Here is a 21,061-nt window from a genome sequence, read left to right as displayed (position 1 = left end):
CTGTGCCCAGGTGGCCAAGAAAGCCAAAGACAGCCTGGCCTGTGCCAGCAATAGTGGCCAGCAGGACCAGGGCAGGGATTGTCCCCTGTGCTCAGCACTGGTGAGGGCACACCTTGAGTGCTGTGCTCAGTTCTGGGCCCATCACTGCAGGAAGGACATTGAGGTGCTGGAGCGAGCCCAGGGAAGGGCAACAGAGCTGGTGAAGGATCTGGAGCACAGATTTTATGGTGAGTGGCTCAGGAAGCTGTGAGTGTTCAGCCTGGAGAAAAGGAGGTTCAAGGGGAACCTTACTGCTCTCTACAAGCACTTGAGAGGAGGTTGTAGCAAGGTCAGGGTTGGTCTCTTGCCCCAGGTAACAAGTGAAAAGACAAGGCCTCAAGTTGCTCCAGCAGAGATTAAGATTGAATATTAGGAAAAATTTTCTCACTGAAAGACTGGTCAAGCATTCAAACAGGCTGCCCAGGGAACTGAGGGAATCACCAGCCCTGGAAATGGCCAGAAGATGTGTGGACGTGACACTTGGGGATATGGTTTAATAGTGTTGGGTTAATGGCTGGCCCCAGTCATGGAGGTCTTTTCCAATCTTAGTGATTCTGTAGTTCTATAAAAGAAAAGGAGAACAGAAACATGTTGAAATACAACATTCTTTGGTCATTAGTGTTCAAAGGAGTTTAGTCAGAAAGATGACCCCTTACAAAGCAATCTACAGATATGTGAGTAATTTCACTGTAGACAGCTACGTTCACTAAGCATGAAGCATCAGTGACAGAAAGAAAGAAACAAAAGATTGTGAGTTTTCTCATCTTTCAGCAAAATTTTTGAACAGAGAAGCAACCTGTTGTAGCTGCAAATAAAAATCCCTATTTTTAAGATCTGAGACAATAGTTCTCTTAATAGATTCCTCTCCCTTTGGTGGGTTCATGGGGACAACCTCTTATTCTACAGCCTCAGGCTGCTTTTTTCAACCTTGCTTTCTACCACAAATGTGTGAGGTTGCATTTTCAGAAATGGCCTTTACTCTTGGGATCCAAATCTTTTGTTTAAGCCTTGTCTGCCTGTTGCTGTTTTTAAATCCCTAATGGTTCTGACATCAATATCTAACCTTTCTGTTCACCATCTTGAGCAGAATTGCAATATCTTGAGCAAAATTGCAATATGGAAGGTTTAATTTACTTATCAAGGAGACCAAACTCATAGGTAGCCCACATTCAATATTTGAGCTACCTCACTTAAATTCTAGTCTAGGAATCTTTGCACTGAACCTCAGGGAGACTCTAGGCACAAGTTCTCTGTGTCAGACAAGAGTATTGAAAGACAACTTTATTGAATCCCTGAATACAAGGCTAATAGCATTAACAGCTATTAGCTATTAATAGCTATTAATAATAGTAGCATTAAGCTTTTCCAGAAAATTCTCTGTAGATAAAGAGCCAAATACTTCAGATTTGGAAATCTAACTCCTAGGAAAAGGTAGATTTTTTTTTTTTTCCTAAAACCACAAACCCCATTATTCACATTTTCCAGAAGCTAGCTGAGGACAAGAGCCATGTGCTGTCTTCCACGAATGCCATCCTTATGTGGTTAAATTTCACCACATGGATGAGCTTTGGCAGACACTAAACTGTCAGTGCCATGAGACAGACAAATGTCTGAAAGAGCAGAGCTTTCAGTGATGAGCACTGTATCTGTCTCAAGGAAGAAACCCATCTGCATTCCAATGTCCCTTTGTAAGGGACATTGCCTTCTGTCTTCACACTTCCCTGACAGAGTGTTGGTCAAATTTTCTATCTTGTCTCCTACTTAAACTGCTTCTTAAAGCTCACATTAGCACCTTAGTGAAAAATTAATCATTTTATGATTGATATCCACCAATTAAGGGTTCTGCACTTCAGTTTCATTTTATTATTTCTGTAAAGTTATCTGAAAGAGTTAACAAGGCTTAAATATTTTAAATAAAATCAGAGCTATTAATTATCTGCCTTTTTATGATAGAAATTATGCATCCAATTTCAATGGAGAATTATCTGGAAGTGTACCTGAGTCACTCTCCACGATGTTATCGAAGTTAGTAACAGCCTTACAGGGACAGTCCAGGGAATAAGAAATACTAATTATATTGTCTGGCTCTGACTGGCTCCATAGTACTTTACAAAAATATAAAGCTATTGTATGTAGCCTACTTAAATCTAACACAAGAGAGCCTCATGAACAGAAATTTAGAAAAATCCTAATGTGGGCTTTGCCATTTGAAAGATCTTGGAGACTAATTCAAACAAGAACAATCTTTTAAGAATGCCTGTTTGATTGTTTTTTTCAAGTTCTTATGATTGATTTGGCATGCAGGAGAGTAATAGAATTGTAACAACTGTGATGAAGCTTTCTTAAATAGAAACTGACATTTCTGACAAATGGGTTTTTTCTCCTTCTTCATGTCCAATCGATTTGAACATAAAAATGTAATTCACTGCAGAACACATGAAAGCTCCTTAGACCTTTATCTGAGACTAGTTGGAACTAATGGGCTATTGGGATTTATTTTTCCTTAAACAAATAAAGAAATTATATCTTATACATCATCTGCTATTCAATCCAAAATTTTCTTTGCCTAGTCTCAGCTAAAGCACACAAAATTCCTAATATGCCTAATTTTCCTTGCTAGCCTACCTGCTGCACACACAGCATTTTCCACAGGAGAGAAGTTTTTCTTTTCCACAGTGAGGAAGCTTTTAATTGCAATATGCTATGGTTTGCATGTCAACAATGAGTGGGAAAGCCCTTTTCTGATGCCCAAAAACTTCTCAGTAAGAATTGTGACAATTACTAACCAGTGAAGCAGCTGTTTCTGAATCCAAGGAAAGGGTCTCAACAGGTATACTCAAAAAATCCTCTGGAATGGAGACAGAGTAAGGAGGTAAAAAAGGTTATAGAAACAGGAGATGATGAGGAAGCTGTAGCTAATTCATGGAAAAAATGAACTTTACGGGGAAATATGTCTCAATTTCTAAATCATACCTCAGGTATGGGCTAAATGTTTTTGTTTATGGGAGATAAGGATCTGTTGGAGTCCTGCTAGTGATGGAGACTACAAAGCCATTTCTAAACACACAATAAAGAACCAAATTTACATATTATATGCAGTTATTACATGAAAATAGGAAGATGTCAGTAGTCTGTATCATCAAGTGGTCTGTATCATGATGTTCTTGATAATATTCCAAATGTTTTTTACAATATTTCATCCAATCCTCTGTGCAGTATTTTAATTTTAAGAAATCCTAGGGTTCTCCCTCATTGGACATTGTCTGGGAATTACTAATGGGTTCATATAGAAGTTTTTTATAACATACCCTAGGGATTTATTGAAAGTCCTGAAAAAGACTTTGGCAGTGCTCAAGATAAGCAGCAAGGCAAATACCTAATAGCCACATACCACAAAGCCTCACTGCTCATCTGGTACTTTCTCCAGAATTCATAAGCAAATCAATGACAATTGTGTCTGAAGGTTATCTCATGTCATTAAATATCAGTGGGTAAATGAAAAGGTCTCCCACACAACCTCTACACAGAAGCCAACTTGGCTTTCTCAGACAATATACTGTGCTTAAAAAGAGCAAACATATTTATTCTAAAATATTTTAGTTACAAAAAGCTCTACCTTCCATCCTCATCCACCAATATAACCAGAAAACCCTTTCCCTCATTTGCTGTAGAATTCTTGTCTCCTTAAGAATCTTCTACTTTTTAGTTACATAGGGGCTGCCAGGGTAGCTTCAGGAGTTCAGGACATAGGACAGATGTGCATGAGTAAGCGTCAAGGCCAGATATGTCACACAGTCACTCGGAGATCGTGGGTTTTCATTTCCCAGAACACTGCCTGAGGCCACAGTGCTGCCTCAAGCCCGCTCCAAGCATTAACACATCACTGTTAGGCTAAAAAGCAAAGTGCCCAAAAAAAATTGTCATCTCCCTTCCCTCAAGGAAACTTTGTTCTTGTCCCTCTCTGAGCTCCAGGTTTGTCACTAGTGAATGCTCTTCTGGGAGGTCTACAAGGGCCAGCCCTGAACTCCAGCCAATACTCCAAGGTGAAGCCTGGCTGAGCTTATTCAGACATGTGTGTCCCTGTGCTGCACCTCCCAGTATGCCTGACTTAGAGAAGATGTTTGACCAGCATGAAGCCAGCTAGCATCCAGCTGGGCTCACTGTTCAGGCTCTGTTCCAGCTCAGAGCATCTGTCTACCCCAGATGAGCTGTCCCTCAAAGGAGAACAGCTGTACTCCCACGACTGTCATCTCAACTAAAGCACCTGCACAGACACACTGCAAACTAGCAGTGAATAACAGAGCCAACTGCAACACAGCATTTCATCTCAACTCCCTATTGTCACATGTTTCTGACATATACGTCCCTAACAAGAACTGGCCTGAGGCTACATTATGGGATTTAAGTCCCATTTCTGGTTGTGTCTGTACTCACTATACAGAAATCATAGAGTCTCATGGCTTTTCTCAAATATGTGTATGTCACAAAATGTCTGTTTCCTCCCACAGATCTAAGAGCAACTTCCCAGTCAAAGTGAGGGAATACATAAATAGAAATTAAATATTGTATTGGGCTGCAAAGCACCTTCACTGAAGGAGTGGGCAGGAGGCAGCAGATTCCTTCCTATTGCTTCTCCAAGATGTCACACTACACTGCTGATTAATGTACTGCAGTCCTGCAGTATGGGCACAAGGCCACATGTAATGACCAGAAGAAAATACTATTTCAACATCAAAACACATCAGGAACTATTTTGCTGATTTTTGTATTTGAAAGAATTAAGGATCTGTAGAATTAAGCTTTGAAAGCCTAGATTTATGCTTTGCTCCTCTTCAACCACCCTGAAGTCACAGCTACCAATACCAGAGAAATAACTATCAACTTTATAGGACTGAAAGGTTTCAGAGTAATGAACTTAGCTGTGTAACTGTTGAATGATAGTCACTGTTCAAGTTAAGCTGCTTATGTGCATGAATATTTTCATATGGGTACATTCTGCAGAATCCAATTTTTTGAGGCATCCTAGTGAATAAGCATGTCCTGATAAAATCCTTTTAAGCAGCTGTGTGAATGGATGCTAACATGATTGGAAGACAATTCCTCCATGACTCATTTTCAGCCTTCTGCAAAACAGAAATGCTATTACAAGAAGGTAGTGAAAAAGAGTAATTAGACCTTGTGCTGCAGGTGATGTGCACTGAGAAACATTTGGATATCTTTCTAGAGGATGCATCATGATCACTGCTACCTTCCTGGGGGAAAGGTGATTCTTGCAAAATAATTATAACTACAACAATGTTAGAGTTAATGTTTCTTACATTACTGTGATTCTCCCACATGAGTTTTGAAAATATCCAGTATTCAACTCAGTTACAGAAATTTCCCTTTGGATGGCAATCTATAAGAGATTTCAAGGGAAGAGAGGGTTTTTGAAGTCTCTAATTACAGACATGAAACATATTTTGCCACACAGCCCTTCCTTATCTGTATTGCTTAATTTCAAGGCTCAATGCTGCTATTATAAACGAAATTGCATACTGCATCCGTAATAAAACCAAATAGATTCTTCTGGAATGGAGATACTTAAGCACATTAAAATTGTCTAGAGTCTTTGCTCTCATTATACCACAATGGCTCCCATAGGCACCCAAGTAATGAGAAGAAATAAGGCCTAATTGCTGATATTCCTGTGAGTTAATCCTGCTTGTCCAGCACCTGTATCCCTACCTATCCCATTGTAAACCTGAGAGAACTGCACTGAGAACAGTGGGACAGATATGTGTGTGTTTGTGAGACTGACAGGCATTTTATCTTTGTCATAATACCTAATAATACAATGTACAATTTACAAATACGTTTTGTGCTGTAGACAAATAAGTGTTGCTGTTTCTGACCTGCTGCCCAGAGTTCCAAGACAAAAAAAAAAAAAGAAATTTTCGAAAGAGCTGGCCACTGCTCACTAGTTCTGATATACTGCAGCTGACAGCACATTGTCTTCAGTTCCTCTAAACTTAGTCACTTATTTTTGTTTACGTACGTAAGGATACTCAATAATTATCATAACTCCTTGAAACCCTCATAGCTTCTCTATTTTTATTTTTTAGGCATTAAAATTTTGGTGATACCCCTAAATACAAAAATCAAGTAGAACACAGAGTAAAATACAATTTTTGCTTAAAGCTTAAAGAATTAGCTCATTTTCAATCGACTTCCAAGGAGATGTCAGAGAAATTTAGTGAAAAATTATTTCACAATGCTGCAACAATTAGCAGAAAATTCTAATATAAATCAAGGGATTGCTCATTGCTATTGTAGCTCCTTGGACAACATAAAACTAATGGTTCCATAATCAGGCTGGAATTTGGGGATCAGCAATTTCCCTACACCCTGCACTTGTCAGGTTTACAAAACGTCTCTGTATCAGCTTACATTTGGATCAAAGTACTCTCAGGTTGTACAAGTCCTACACTGGGGTCAGCAATATTTCTAAATGTGTCTTGAACAACAACACTGGAAATTGTGTCAAATTTAAATAAGAACTGTATTTTTTTTTTTTCTTGGAAGTTTGGCATTATCTGGTAAAAGCAAACTGCTTCTTCAGTGCCCATGTCCAGCACTGCGTCAGGCAAAATAAACAGCTTTCTGTGGAAGCCAAAGACAAGCTGATTTGTCTCTTAAATTTTCTACTTGCACTGTGAAAAGAATACGTTATTTTATTTGGATACATGATGATTAATACAAGATTGAAGATCAGCAGGAGAGTCTTTAAATACATTAATATGATAAAAAGATTATTCATTACTTTTATTGCTACCTAAAACAATAGCCATCCTAATATACTAACAGGTCATTATATATTATCTACCATCCTCTTGTTTAATATACAATTTTTATTTTAGGCAGATGTAAAAAATAAGCCATGATAATTAATATTATTTCATTCTAGCTGAGGAAGCCCTGATTCACTGTTTAAAGCATTGTAGCTAATAATATTTATTTTCTTCTGAAAGGCCAAGATCCAAGTAGCTCTTTATTAATTTAAATATATTGGATAATACTTGAACAAAATTATGTGAAGTGGAAATTTAAATCCAGACAAGTCAAAGAAGTGAAATTTAGCAAATCCTAATGAAATAATCCCTTCTACAAGAATTTGTTACTCTTCTAGTGGCAACTTCATCTTATCAAAAATTACCATTCCCACTGCAAAACTACTCTCATACTCCACAGCACATGACACAGGTATTACTAATAAACTTCCTTCAGATATTCTAGTTTCTATAGATTTTCTGATTTTTATTAGCATTTTACACCTTTACAGGAAAAGACAATTTCTTCTCTTTTTTGTAAATTATCATTCAATATTAGAGTGGAGAGAATTTTCCTCTTATAGCTCCTAGCACCCACAACTTCTTTTAGATTCTGGGCTTGTTCTTCCACCAAATTTCCATGACAGTATTTTAGTGGGTGCTACTTTCCTAGAAAAATCTGCCTTTTAAATATTTCGTTTTCAGCAATTAATGAATTATATCCTGCCTCTATTGAAGTAAAATGTAAACTTCTTACAGTTTTAAAGGCAACAGATTTTAGCCCAACACAGAGGACAAGGCAAGTAATTCCTCTCCAGTATAACTAGAGAACAGAAACATAATCTCCAGTAATAATAGAGAACACTTAGACTCAAAGTGAGTTTGGTCTCATTAATCTGCTTATAAAATTGAATTTATAATTTTGAATATTAAACCAAAATAAATAATAGCAGTTCTGAATGTTCAAATTTTTTTTTTCCATTCTACAGTAGTCTGTGAGAAGTGAATGAGAAAAAGAGAGGGAAGAAGCTAAAAATTACTATGGATATAACAACCAAAAGCAAAGGGAAGGCCAAATAAATCCAATATTTAGATGCTCAAAAGTGACTTCAAAAGGAAGATGGAATTATGCCCTATTAGGTTTATTTAACATTAGGAAAATGTTCTAAAATGTACTAAAAAAACTCAGGGAAAATTATCTTTGGTATTACACCTACAAACATGAACCATATGGGCCATAAGAACCGTAACATTTGGAAAAATAATGAAGATACAATGTGGAAAGGAAGGAGGTGAAAAATGGAGTGGAGGAGGTTCAGTTAATATCCGTTTAAGACCAGAACATCATGAGTATTTTGTTACAGTACTACAGGTCCTGGGCTTTCATTCAGCTGTGAGAGCTGATGATAGCTGAGCGAGCCAAGAGACTGCACTGGCAACCTGGGATTGGACTGTTTCAGAAAGAGCACATTTTGTAGCACCACTTACCATGCTTTTCTCAACTTAAAAGCCTCCCATCTAAATAAGGACAAGCTCAATTTCAAAACAAAATCCTTTGCAAGCTGCTCTGAAGTTCACCATCAACTGCTGCTCTAATATAAGTTTCATGTAAGCTTAGCCATTTCTGTCAGCTCTCCTAAGTTTTCTCTCTTCAGGTAGAACAAGGACAATAGGTGCTTGTATATTCCATCCTGATTTGTCCCTAGGTTGCAGAGTGGGAAGACTCCACAAGTTGAAATTAAGGACACTGGTTTTAGTTTGTTAGGAAATATAAAGGGTATTAGACTCTTTATTCATCCTAAAAACCTTGTGGGCTTCCAACTCTTGTATAAGTGGTCACACAACATTCACGAGCAACACAGCATCCAAGCAATGCTTGTGAGCAGGCCCTGTAACATCTGACACAGCAACACTCAGGTTGGGTGCCTGAGGTAAAACAATTCATCTGTCTGGGCCCAAAAACAGTTATGCACACACCACAAAGAAATGCTGGAGAGCACTCACATTGCATTTCCTGCAGGCTGTAGTCCACCTTTATAACTCACACACCCCCCAGCCCCCAGTTCATAGAGGAGGCCATTCAGGACAGTCCTATGGCCTGTTCATCCAGCAGACCACAGAGCATCACTGCAGCACCTCATTGCTATCCATCAAACTCCCTCTCTTCTATCAAAGCTGTCAATTTGGCTGCTCTGGCAATCTTTGTCTGGAACTGGTAATTTCTAGGCTAAGAGCCTTATCTGGAGTAAGGTATTGTGATAACAAGAACCATCAATTAATTCTTTTTCATGTAAAAATAGCCACCATGATTACACCAGTTCAAAAATCAGCAGTTGAAAACTCACAAATCTATTACAAATATAAATTTAATGCTTTCTTATTTATTTTAATGTGTTTGAAACACAAGATGTACTTTAGAACAGAAGCTTAAAAAACTACATTGTAATTAATGTTGAAAATTGCCACATTATTTGTGAAAATTTCAACAATTTTAAGAATGTAATATAATTACTATATTCAGACTTCAAGACTTTGAAGTTAAAATAGGTATTTTAGACTATACATTAAATATAGATACAACTGTATTTTCCTATTTTCAATAAAAGATATTACCTCACTATGAATTTGGCTTTCTTTAGTTTAGCATTCTGTCACATAGTTTTCAATCTTTCTGGATGTGTGGACCATTATAAGTTTTCAACCGAAGCTCAAACACCTTTAAAAATATTTTATGGTACAGTGTTCAGAGACCACAAGAAATCTGATCACACCCCTCTGGACACCACAGACTAAGCCATTTTATCTACATCTCTAACAAGACCCATTACTTCTCTAACAAGCCCTTTTATGTTTCACAAAATATCATACTTCATAAAGCACCCACTTCATTGCACAAGTTAATCACCCACACTGATAAAAATCTGATTCTACATCTGATTACAGGTTTGCTTGGTTTTTATTCCCAGATGCTGGGGTTTGTGGTGTAATTTTTTTAGACTGAAAGAGAATATTACTACCTGATGATATTTTCCTGGAACTTATGTACCATAACCAAGTCACCTCTCAGTTATCTTATAATCTTTAATTATGCCATTATAAGACATTTTCTCTAATGTTCAAATAACTGTTGCAGTTCTTCTCTGAGGCCTCACTATTTTTTTCTCTGCAAATACTGTAATTCCACTGTCAGTTTAAAATCATTTTAGCAGTCAGGTAGATTTTATTAACTTAACTTATTTGAACTTTCTCAGGTACTGCATGAGTCACTGATTGCAAAACTCTCCTGAACTGTGTCAAAACTGTTCAATATCAGAGCTGACTATGTGCTGACCATTGCAATCCATTTGCCTATTTAATCATTCTCCCAAATCAGATTTTCAGTTCAGACCAGTCCCTACAATTATGAATCCCATCTCCACCCAGAAAAGCTCAAACTATTTCATGAGTGATTTCTGTTTCAAATATTCATTTTCCATGAGTTCTCCATAATTCTGACAACCTTGAGCTTGAATACATGAAGATTTAGTTTCACAGCTAGACTGAAGAGAAATGCTTCTGTACTGCTACAGTTGGCACCACCGTCAGAGATACAGCTTCTTGTGTCTCTTACGTTGCTCTGCTGCTATTTCCACTCTGAGGTGTCAGTATGGTTTTGTGTATAGACTTTAACAGCATCAGTAAATGTTTAGGGTCCCAAAACCCTTTGGTTGCCATGTCCCATATGGTGAAATTAATGCCACATATTAATTGTGGACTTGTTTTGAATTTGTCCCTGTAACATTTCATTTGTCTCCCTTGTATTTTAAGATCATGAAAAATAGTTTTGGCAGTCTGTCATTTGACATATGTACCAGCATAGTTAGCAGATGGCCTAACCTAGATGCGCCTGCAGCAGCATTATTTTTATGCTGATTACCTAACAGCACCCTAAGACTTTACTGTTCAGGATTTTGTTCTGCCAGCAACAGACAATGCAGCAGCAGTTTGTTTATTATCAGTAATGTAGAGAGGTAAATCCTTTTAAAAGGCAATCTTCTAGCTACGGAGCATTAGATTTTACTCTGATCTAGAATGTTGGCTTTACTTGCTTGGAGGGCATTACCTTCCAAAATTAACTTATTGTCTCCTGGCAACCAAAGTGCTCTTGTTAGAATGCCAAAAAGCGTTCTGCAGTGACCCAGCAAAGGAGGTGATACTAATTTTCTTTATTCCCATCTTGAACTAAGGCCAGTGGAAATACTGTAACTACTTCTCCAAATTTTCTTTTTCTTGCAAAGGAAATTGCTACAAGTGTTACACAGTTTCTACTGTATTGTAACACAGAGGAAGATCTGTTCCTCTGGCTCTGTGTCAAATGATATAATGTGTCTAATTGTATATATTCCTGACTGTACTAATCCTGCCAACACTTGCTACAACTCAGGATGAGCCTTGCTGTTACCCCACTTCCTTCAAATTGCCATTCACTGTATGTCCAAGTTTTCTCTATTCAGTACCCAGAGATGTTGTCATCCCCCTACTGACCAGAACCTCCAATACATTGGTAACAAAGCACATTCAGTGTCCAGGAGACCTACAAGGCCAGATAAAATGATGATGATGATGATGGCAGGCAGATGATCCCAGGAGACAAGGAGAAGGCCAGAAAGTGGAAATCATCCTCATTGATTCTCTTGACAATGTTTTGGAACGTGTCTCGATTTTTCATTGGTCATTTTTGACAACTCTCTGTATTGTGTTCTCCGAACCAGAAACAGCTGCAGTGTTAAATAGGCAAATGCTGTTGAAGCCTTTCTTCTGCTCTATAAAGTCTTAGAGAAAAATCAAACTGATGAATATGTCAGTAGTGTTTACTTATAATTTCATTTCCTTGCCAAGAATAAGACTTGCAGCTTTTTAATAATCTCACAGTCCTGCATCTTGAATATTTTTCTTCTGCTGTCAAAAAGAGGGGAATTGAAAAATTTTTTCTGCAACAAAAACTTAAAACATTGGTACACTTACACACATGCACAAAATGCACAAAACTGTAAGAAGTTAATATATGGACAAAAGCCTGAACTGAGCAAGCAGCTACTCAATTTTCTGAGATCAGCTTGTTGAGCTCATACCCTAAGGCTATGCCATAAATCACAAGGTGCTACGGATCAGAATAAAATTTTCAGTATCAATATTAAACTCCTCTCTGTTTATCTCCCATGTATAAAAATAGCTGTAGCTTCCAGGGCTGACTTAATAGCTCTGTCAAAGGACCGTTCACACTTTCCAACAATCCTATTAATATAGAAGACATTAAGTTCTATTGCTAAGTAACTGGATGTACATCAGCTGAAAACATAACACCTCAGTGCTAGAGAAGATAAACATCAAAATACATATCAGAGTGTGATAGAACTAAGTACATGATTTAACAAGTATTTTCCATAGAGGAAAATTGACTAAAAGGCACAGAAGGATATTTGTATAATTTGACACAAATTCACTATCAAAATCCAATCTCTATTGCTGAACTTCCTTTTCCTTTTCAGTAAACAAATGAATGGACAAAACACATGCACATCCTGAGGACCTTTGAAGGAAAAACTCTTTTTAGGGGTCTACATACTGACTATAAACTTTAGCATACCCAAAAATATTAGTTTGCAATGTAAGTAGGAAATTGTAGTCTTGCCAACCTTGATGAATTTCTTGGGAATCCAATTTGGAGCACTAACAACAGCTTCAAGGATCATTTTCAAGGATCAGTTTGCACACAGAAAATCTGAAGTTTTAATATTATATTTCCTTTAACAGAGTTGACAAGAACAATCAAGATACAGACATTGTTACTTGGTTTGTATATCATATGAGTATCACCCAAATTCCAAGTAAGACACTCCCTCCATATTACACAAAGACATTATTCAGATCTGAGTGAGGCTGCACATCCACAGAAGCAGGGTCAGAAACATGCACAGGCTTGTACTCTAATTGTGAGGCTATGAGCAGGAGCAGGAGGAAGCAGTCAGCTCTTAGGGTAGTGTGAAATGCCAAAGTGGCCTTTTCCTATCCCTTCTGAGGGCTCACCAACCACACCATGCTGACCTAGAATAGTCCCAAAAAGACTACTGAGAGAGCCACTGCTGAGTACAGTTTAAAATAAGACTTGCTTCTTGATGCATTGATGCATTCACATGATTATGCTGCAAGAGATATTTTCTGCTACACTGCCACCTGTGGTTGCTTTCTTCCACCAGGACCCCAGCCAGCATTCCAGGGAACATTGCCACCACGCAGCATGGGGGATGCAGTGGAATACCTGAGCAGGCAGGCAGGACAGAATATGTTCACACCACAGGGAGACACCTCTGACCCCACCCAGGCCAGAAGCTCAGCAGCCGTGCCTGTGTTCCAGTGACACAACTCAAGGTGCACTCAGACACAGCCTGAGGACCTGCAAAACACAGCACAGAAACAGAATGTGCTTTATTTCCGTAACAGTCTTCCCACTAAGGCAGCCAATAAGTTAGATGACCTCATAAATAACTGCTTGTCTTTCCTATGTGTCAGGTTCCCCAAATCCAATTCTGTATGCAAAACTGCCATTCAGGAACAGATCAATCCAAATCTTTGGAAAGCCACATGAAGACTTTAAAAAGACAAGCTACTCTAATATTTTATTAGTAGCTCAAAGCGAATCTGGAGAGATGGACACTACAACCATCCCTTATCTGCAGTTGTCAAGGTAACAGCTGCTTTAGGATTAATGCTCAAAAGATAGTTTGTCTTTCATCACAAACACTACAAACACTACATGTATTCATCAGCTGGCTACTCACCAGCCTTTTCTTTACTGGTGCTCTTCCCAGGATACTTACTCTATTAGCTTTCTAAGAGCAATAGCCCCAAATCAGGAGGGATTTTTTAAATTGCATGTTTATACATTATTTATTTACTTTTCAGCAGGCATATGATTATTGCCAACTCACCTCTCAATTACTTCATCCACAGTGGTTCATTTGTCTTCCAAGACAAATAATATTACATCCCTAATTTAATTCTGTGAAAATACATTGCATATCTTTATCTTGAGAGACTTTAATGAACTACTCCTGTATTTCCAAAACATCTACCCCTTTCTTTTTTTTTTTTTTTCCTATATCGTACAGACCTAAAGGAGGGCATTAGGTCTTCTCTTAAAGCAGGACAGATTTCCCCCAAGAAAGAATTTGTCTCACTAAGAAATTTTACTTGCTCTTAGCATTTTCCAAACATCTTACAGGGCATAATTCTGAAGACTGAACAGAGATTTAGAGGAAATTTCCTTGTAAACAATGTAACATGTATACAATTTCTGTATAAATATTAAAAGGACACCTCTGGTTCACAGATTTGGTTTGCATAATAGAAAATCATTCCTCAGACATACTGGCAGTTAGTGTGAACTCTTGCTGATAAAACAAAAGCAGCCTCTAGGAACTCCAGTTCATTTGTTACAGACATCCAAAAGCTCAGTATTTTACTTCTCTTTATTTCTCTCCTGTAAGGATCCTCTGTTAATCTTGAACAGCAATGTCATTTTGTGCCTTAAAAATTGACAGTGCTATTCAGTGATGAAATCCAGCAGCCTTGTGACCTTGCTTCTTGTTACACTGCCTCAAAACAACTCATTAGAGTTGCTCTATATACAATATCATCCAGTATCAGTCCCAAAGTAAGGGAACACCATCTTTTTTTTTTTTTTTTTTTTCTAAGAATACAGAGAGGAGAAATAAATTACTTCTGTAAGCCAGAACGAAAGATGATAAAGGAGTACTTTGACAAGAAAATTCCAATCATGGGAAATATCAGGTTAGGACATGTGGCATTTTTTTCCTCATCTAGGTGAGTTTCACAAAGTAATTGCTCTTTTCAACACCCAACTGAAAAAAGTAAACGTGCAGGAGATTTTAGCATTAAGCCTTCTTGTCACTGTACTTGGACCGTCCTGTGTAAGCTGAAATCCTGTATTCACCTGGCAGTTACTGACTCTCTATTTCAGAGTAAAAAAAACATATGACAAATGTCAGGGTTCCAATTTAAAAACTTCACTGAATGTTTGAAAATATCTCATGTAAACCCATTACATAATCACAACAAAATACAGATTTTTACTCATATACTTTATATACAAATCAGTGCTCTCAAAGTTTTTTTTTCTGTTTTCCTTCTCTTTACTCAAGAAAACAAAAGCTGAACCTGGAAGAATACTTCTTTTTTTTTTTTTTTTAATCTAATTGCTCGATGAGTTCTAATAGTTGAACAGAACTCATTTCACTTTCCTGCTACTTGGGCTTCACAACTGACATGACTTCATGTAAAAGAAGGCAACAGTTACAATGTCCCTAATATGCATAAAATTAATCTCTTTTATAATTTATCTTATTAATGTGATATCTGAAACATGAACTTGAAAGGATGATACTTATTTGTGAGAATACAAATGCCTTGTTTGTAGAACAATATTGAGTAAGCCTTAGTGACATACAGACACATTTTTGAAAATCATGTCAGATTCTTATGAATTATAGCTGAGGCTATCACACCAATAATTCTAATGCTTATAGCTATTTGTATAATTAATTATCTCCTCTTTTAATTTGATCTTAAAGAAGAAAAATTGAGGAAGCTGGAGATGAATTTCAGACTATGAGAGAAAAGGCAGAAAACATTTTAGGGTGTCATAAAGGTAAACCTGCTTGGCAAGCCAACTTTCACAGCCTAGTTCACCATTCCATGGTAACTTTTCCATGTAGACTACCTTGTAGTACACAAACAAGAGGCTACCTCATGCAATGGCATTTTTAATGACTTATTCTCTAAGTTAACATTTCAGTTATTTACTCTCAGTGTTAATATTGCTCCAACAGGAACTCAGCCTGTGAATACATCTAAGCTAGCCTGCTGTGCTATGTGCAAGCTTCTATTTCTGGGTACTGATTTTAGCAAGAAACAAATAATTTACTATCTTGTAAATCATTATAAGAGGACTTTCCATTTTCAAGACAACCTTCATTGTTAAACAGATATTCAGATACTGCAGTTATGAGTTTTGCATAAACCTCTAGCTAAATAATATTTCATTTATTTTATGCTGGCTTATCATGAAGAAAAAAATTCTTCTTCAATTCCTTTATTAGTAATAACATCCCTATGCTCCCAGCTGTTTTATCTGGAGCACTGAGGAGAAAAAAGGATTCAATTCCTCCTCATCAAATTTACATGACTTCTGAATATGCCTCTGGGTGACAAATTAAACAAGACAAGGACAAGATATATGGTATCATTCTTCACAGGACATTCCTCATTAAGTAAGTTGTATATATCAAGTACCCAGATGAACTGCATTGCACAAGACAGTGCCCTTTAAAACTGGAAAATAAGTTCCTAGCTATAAATTCAGCCTTCATTGTATTAGCTGGCTGTCTCTGAAGAAGGCTAAATCTGGAAGCTTCTTCCTATCTGTTACTACTGCTCTAACTTGAACAAGCTACAATTATCACAGAAAAGCAGTTATGATAACAGAGGGCCCGGTCACAAATTATTGAGCAAAATAGAGAGTAGAGGAGAGGAATTCAGGACTCCAAAATTACATATTGCCACATCACCTAGAAGCTGATCTTTCTCATAAATCCCAGCTGTCAAATATTTATATTGTGTTCTTCAAATAATTACATATTCTCCTTACAGAAAAAGAAAAAATCAGGGGTGGGGTAAAAAAAAAAATATTGCTTTAAGAAATAACCACTATATTAGCTACCAAAAAAGAAAGCTCAAAATGAGTTCTCCCAGCAAGGTATGATTCCTGGGCAGGTGGTACTTTGAAGGGGACTTAAGAGAAGAGATGTGAGTAAAGAATAAAACTTGGAAAGGAAGAAAGGAGGAAAACTCTTAAAAGGATAAAAGATAGCATACCAGGAGGTAAAAACCCCAAGATCACTAAAAAAAGTTATAAAATAAGCCACTAACTATGAAGAAATTCAGTCCTATGTGATTACCCTGATTCGAGTAGGGACGATGTGTCCATCACAGAGCATCTGAGTTCCAGGATCTTCCCAGCCTGGCAACAAGTTCTTCAGTTTAAGTCCCTGCTCAACTGCAACCTCACTGTGTCCACTCTATGGGGACATTAAGTGACTTAAATCAACAACATGAGAGCTTACTTACCTCCCTGGAAAAATGATAAAGAAGGCTGTTGGAAGATTTCCAAATTTTTAGATAATGTGAGCATGCTTTAACCTGAGCTAACAATGTGCTTGGTGTAGCCCAGCTGGAGACTTTTAAACAATACTGAGAGCATCTTCATGTAGAGAAGAACTTACAGAAGGGACACAGCTACAGAATCAACAGCTTGTGACAGTAAGGACACAAAATGACATATGCATATACAACAGTATTTGATTAACTGTTATTTATAGACAGTCATTTTACCATTATTGCTTATTATTATCATTACCTTTGAATTAATTTATATTTGCTTCCTTTTTCTAATCTTTATGTACACTGTATTGTCCATCCTAAATTGAATTTCCCATCACAGTGCCTATGATTTTAGATATTTCCTGTAACTAAAGAAGAAACAGAGCACACAGGATGAAACTCTAACAACCCTACATTTGTCTGCTCCTTTTGCAGGAAGAACAACATTTTTGCCTTTGCCTGAATGACAGTCCCTAAACCACTAGATACAGCTTTAAAGAGCAGAGAGTGATTCCATACATCAAGAATGATGTGAATCCCCTAAAGGATTCTATGCTTGGAGTTTGCAGGTCACTGGTGATGGAAGGGATAAACAGAAGTGACGTTAGATACCCACACATTTCCACCAAGTTACTATCCAATATATGATCAGAATATTCAGACTGTAAACTAGTAATTTGATGTTATTAAAATCCTAGCCCATAAGAGCAAAGTGAATTTTATAAGCTTAATAATATCTTGCTACTGCCATTTTTAACTTCATAGTAATAGCAGCCTCTCATGTGATACATGAACATTAGCTGGCATTAATGGCCTTTGAAATGTCCTTGCTGATACTGCAAACAGTCTTGTAGGCTATTTTTCCCTAATAGCTTAGATTACCAGAGAAGCCAAAGGCCCCAGTTAAGATCAAGAGCCCCTTTGTTCTAGACAATGAGCAAACATATCCTGTTCTGAAGAATGTATAAGCTGAAAAATGAGAGATGCTCAACGAGGGTTGAAACAGGAAAGGTATAATGCAATGTTTACAAATCATTGCTGGTATGTTAAAAGGTTGCAAAATATTAATATCTGCTCCTTTAGCTGCCATCATTCAGTAAAGCAGAAACATTTGAAAACCAAACTTGTTTCTTGTCCTATGTAATACTGGTTCATTTGGTTTTCTTCAATTTGATTGAAAAAAAAACAGTTTAATCTCATTTTTGCTTTGGCATAATGCTATTCTGTCTAAAGCATGACAACAGAAAAATTATTTTCTTTAAGATATTTTTATCAAAAATAAAGAGTCCTCTGGGAAGGTGTTTATATACATAACAGTGCAATGAACCTGTATTGACTACATTGTGACAATGGTGAAAGGTAAGACATGTTTTGCTGAAAAAAATACTTTGCTGAATCAGGATCATAATTGTATTATGCTAATAAATTAACTAATTAATCCACAAATGCCAGCTAGTTCCATATACTTTTTTCTTTCCATTAGTGCAAACTTAAGGTGACCTCAGATTGTCCAAATCATGATAGCAGACAGTTTTCTTGTGGGATGAGGTGACAAATCTGATCAATGAACTACTCCAGGTTTGAATACTTTGGGTTGTTTTATTTGTAGGGCTATTTTTTACTTTGGTTAGCTCACCTGTATTACATAAAATAAATGTTATGATGAATTACATTCTTCAACAGATTTATGAATCTGTATTATATACAATATACTGATAGCAGTACATAAACACTTCCTCAGTAGTCAGTCCTAATGGCTGCAAGACTAAGAATTTACTTCCATAACAGATTTCCAGTTTCTGTATTATCACTTTCACATTTTTAGGTACTCAAAAGGTGAAATACAGCTTTTAATAATGTTTAATGAATAAGCAATTCCTCTAAGGAGGGTAGTGCAATTTATAAACTATCTTTATTCACTGGAATAAGCCAGAAATTTCCACTTTTTTTCTTGATTACCAAACCTGCAATTATTTTAAAATAATACAATTTTTAAGGTTTCATAATTAAAATAATTAATATGTTGTGCATTTATGTGTGTTGTAATAATAACTGAAAAATTAATGTTTTAATTAATAATAATTAATCACATATTATCAATTGATAAAATAACAAAATGCAGCAGTCTTACTACTATATTAATTTCCTCTGAGTGAAAAAAATGAGGTTCCTTTACATGGTATGGTGGTGGTCTGACTGGTGGTATTGAGCAGCTGCCCCAGCAGGGTTCTGGAGGATGCTCTGGCAGCTGGACTGTCGTGTCACTATGGTCACTGACTATGGTCACTGCTGGCTTCAGCCTTGCACAGGCCAAGACCACCCAGTCCCAAAGCCATGGCACAGTGGGTCAGATGTCACATCACCAGCAGTCAGAGCAGGGTTGGTGGAGGGCAAAGAAATTATTATCCACCAGCTGAAGAATAACCACTATTGGGCCATTAATATCTGAATGCAAGGTCACTGAATGGTCCTGAGTGATGAGCTGGCAGTAGCTTTGTGTCACAGAACACTCATTTTTACATATCCATCTATTCCCAGAAATGGGTCAGTTGATGCCAAGAAATCTTATTACACCTCTCAACTCAATCCACGACACAAGCAGCTTTGTGCCAGTAAATTTGCTGCCAGAATCATCACAGTGGAGCTGTGTTAAGCAGTTTACCATCAGGGTACACCCTGTGTGGGCTCTCAAACAACACAGCCTTCTGGTCAAATCATATGCCTAAATGTACCAAGATCATGAAGAAGACACATTTCCAATCCAGTGTTCCTGCAAGGGGGCTTCAGACAGGGTAGTGCTCCCGTTATTTCCCCTGCCCTCAGCAGTCATGGCAAGTGTATACAGTACAGGAGCTCCTTGTCCAAGTGCTTCCACAGTGATCTTCCCAGGACACTGGTGGGCATGTCCACAGCCCAGCACCCAAGACAGGAGTGCTTCCTCAGCAGCCACAGCTCCCATGGTGAAGGTGGCATCCAACACCACACCTGGGCTTTTGCAGAGCTCTCGTTACCATCCTGCACTGCAGCTCTGAGCGCAATCTCAGGCTGCTGCTCTTCCACCACAGAGCAGGGGGATGTCACTATGCCAGTACATTGAAGGGACCCTTGATTCTTCCCTGCCATAAAGGCCAACTGGCCTCTCTTACTTAGGTCGCACACCCTAAAAAAATGTAGAAAATGGACAAAGGAGAAAAAAAGCAAAGCAGTAGAAAGAGAAAACAAGGACAGCAGTCAATATGCTGGAAGTTATGGCTGCTTTTCAGAGGGATCATGAGAGGTTGGAGAAGGGATCTGGCAGGACATCATGGAGCTCAACAAAGAGAAATGGAAAGTTCCTCACCTGCAGAGGAGTATCTCACAGAGTTGTAAACAACAAGTGGGCCTTGGGTACGTGTCAGGGAGCTGAGAATAACCAAGCTGAGCCAGGCCTCTCTGAGCCAAGAAAGACTTCAGCATAAAGCTACAAATCACCACAGCAAAGTACAGGGAACTGCTAAGTCAAGATTGGCTTGGATGTAACTTCACTAACCCTGCACAAACATATTTGGCACTGTGGCAACATAAGGACTAACCAAACAGCTGGTCACAAATGCAAGATCTCAGTACAGGAAATGCTGATCTAAAATAAAGTAATTTAACATTTCCAATTGAAGGCCATTAATAAAATTCAGGAAAACAGTGCAATAACAGTGCCATTAAGACTGCCGTGGCATGAGGACAGAGAAATGATTTCATGGAATCGTCACTGCTGGAAAACAGCTGCAGGGTGAGGACATGATGACCAACAATCAACCAGTTGTCTTTAGATTGAACTGACTCAACAGAAGCAATGAATAATCTCTCTGAGAGATTACAGAAGTATACACTGAGAAGTATAGAAGGTCACAGCACCTTGAAGGTATAAAAAGACAAAGACCACCAAGGTAGGATCAGCAGAAGAGGATCAGTGTTGAAGATCCCAGCAACTAATAATCGATGGTTACTCTGATAAACAG

General features: G+C 37.7%; 1 protein-coding gene across 3 annotated transcripts in view; it reads right to left on the bottom strand.

Moving 5' to 3' along the window:
* Window positions 1-21,061, bottom strand: part of TRMT9B (tRNA methyltransferase 9B (putative)) — a 105,407-nt gene that overhangs the window by 32,355 nt on the left and 51,991 nt on the right. The window contains exons 1-2 of one of the 3 annotated variants that reach the window (XM_041463025.1): window positions 10,819-10,830; window positions 9,630-9,637 (exon numbers count right to left, since the gene is read on the bottom strand). The exons of 1 other annotated variant lie outside the window; for it this stretch is intronic. The gene's annotated coding sequence lies outside the window, so the exon portion shown is untranslated. Of the gene's footprint in view, window positions 1-2,825; window positions 2,882-9,629; window positions 9,638-10,818; window positions 10,831-21,061 lie in introns of those variants that run through there. One more of the 3 variants, XM_041463112.1, reaches the window with a different exon arrangement.

Source organism: Pyrgilauda ruficollis, unplaced genomic scaffold (genome assembly GCF_017590135.1).
Source record: "Pyrgilauda ruficollis isolate IOZ18807 unplaced genomic scaffold, ASM1759013v1 scaffold1, whole genome shotgun sequence".
Lineage (NCBI taxonomy): Eukaryota > Metazoa > Chordata > Aves > Passeriformes > Passeridae > Pyrgilauda > Pyrgilauda ruficollis.
Note: the sequence above shows the minus strand (reverse complement) of the source record. Positions and strands in the feature narration are given on the sequence as shown.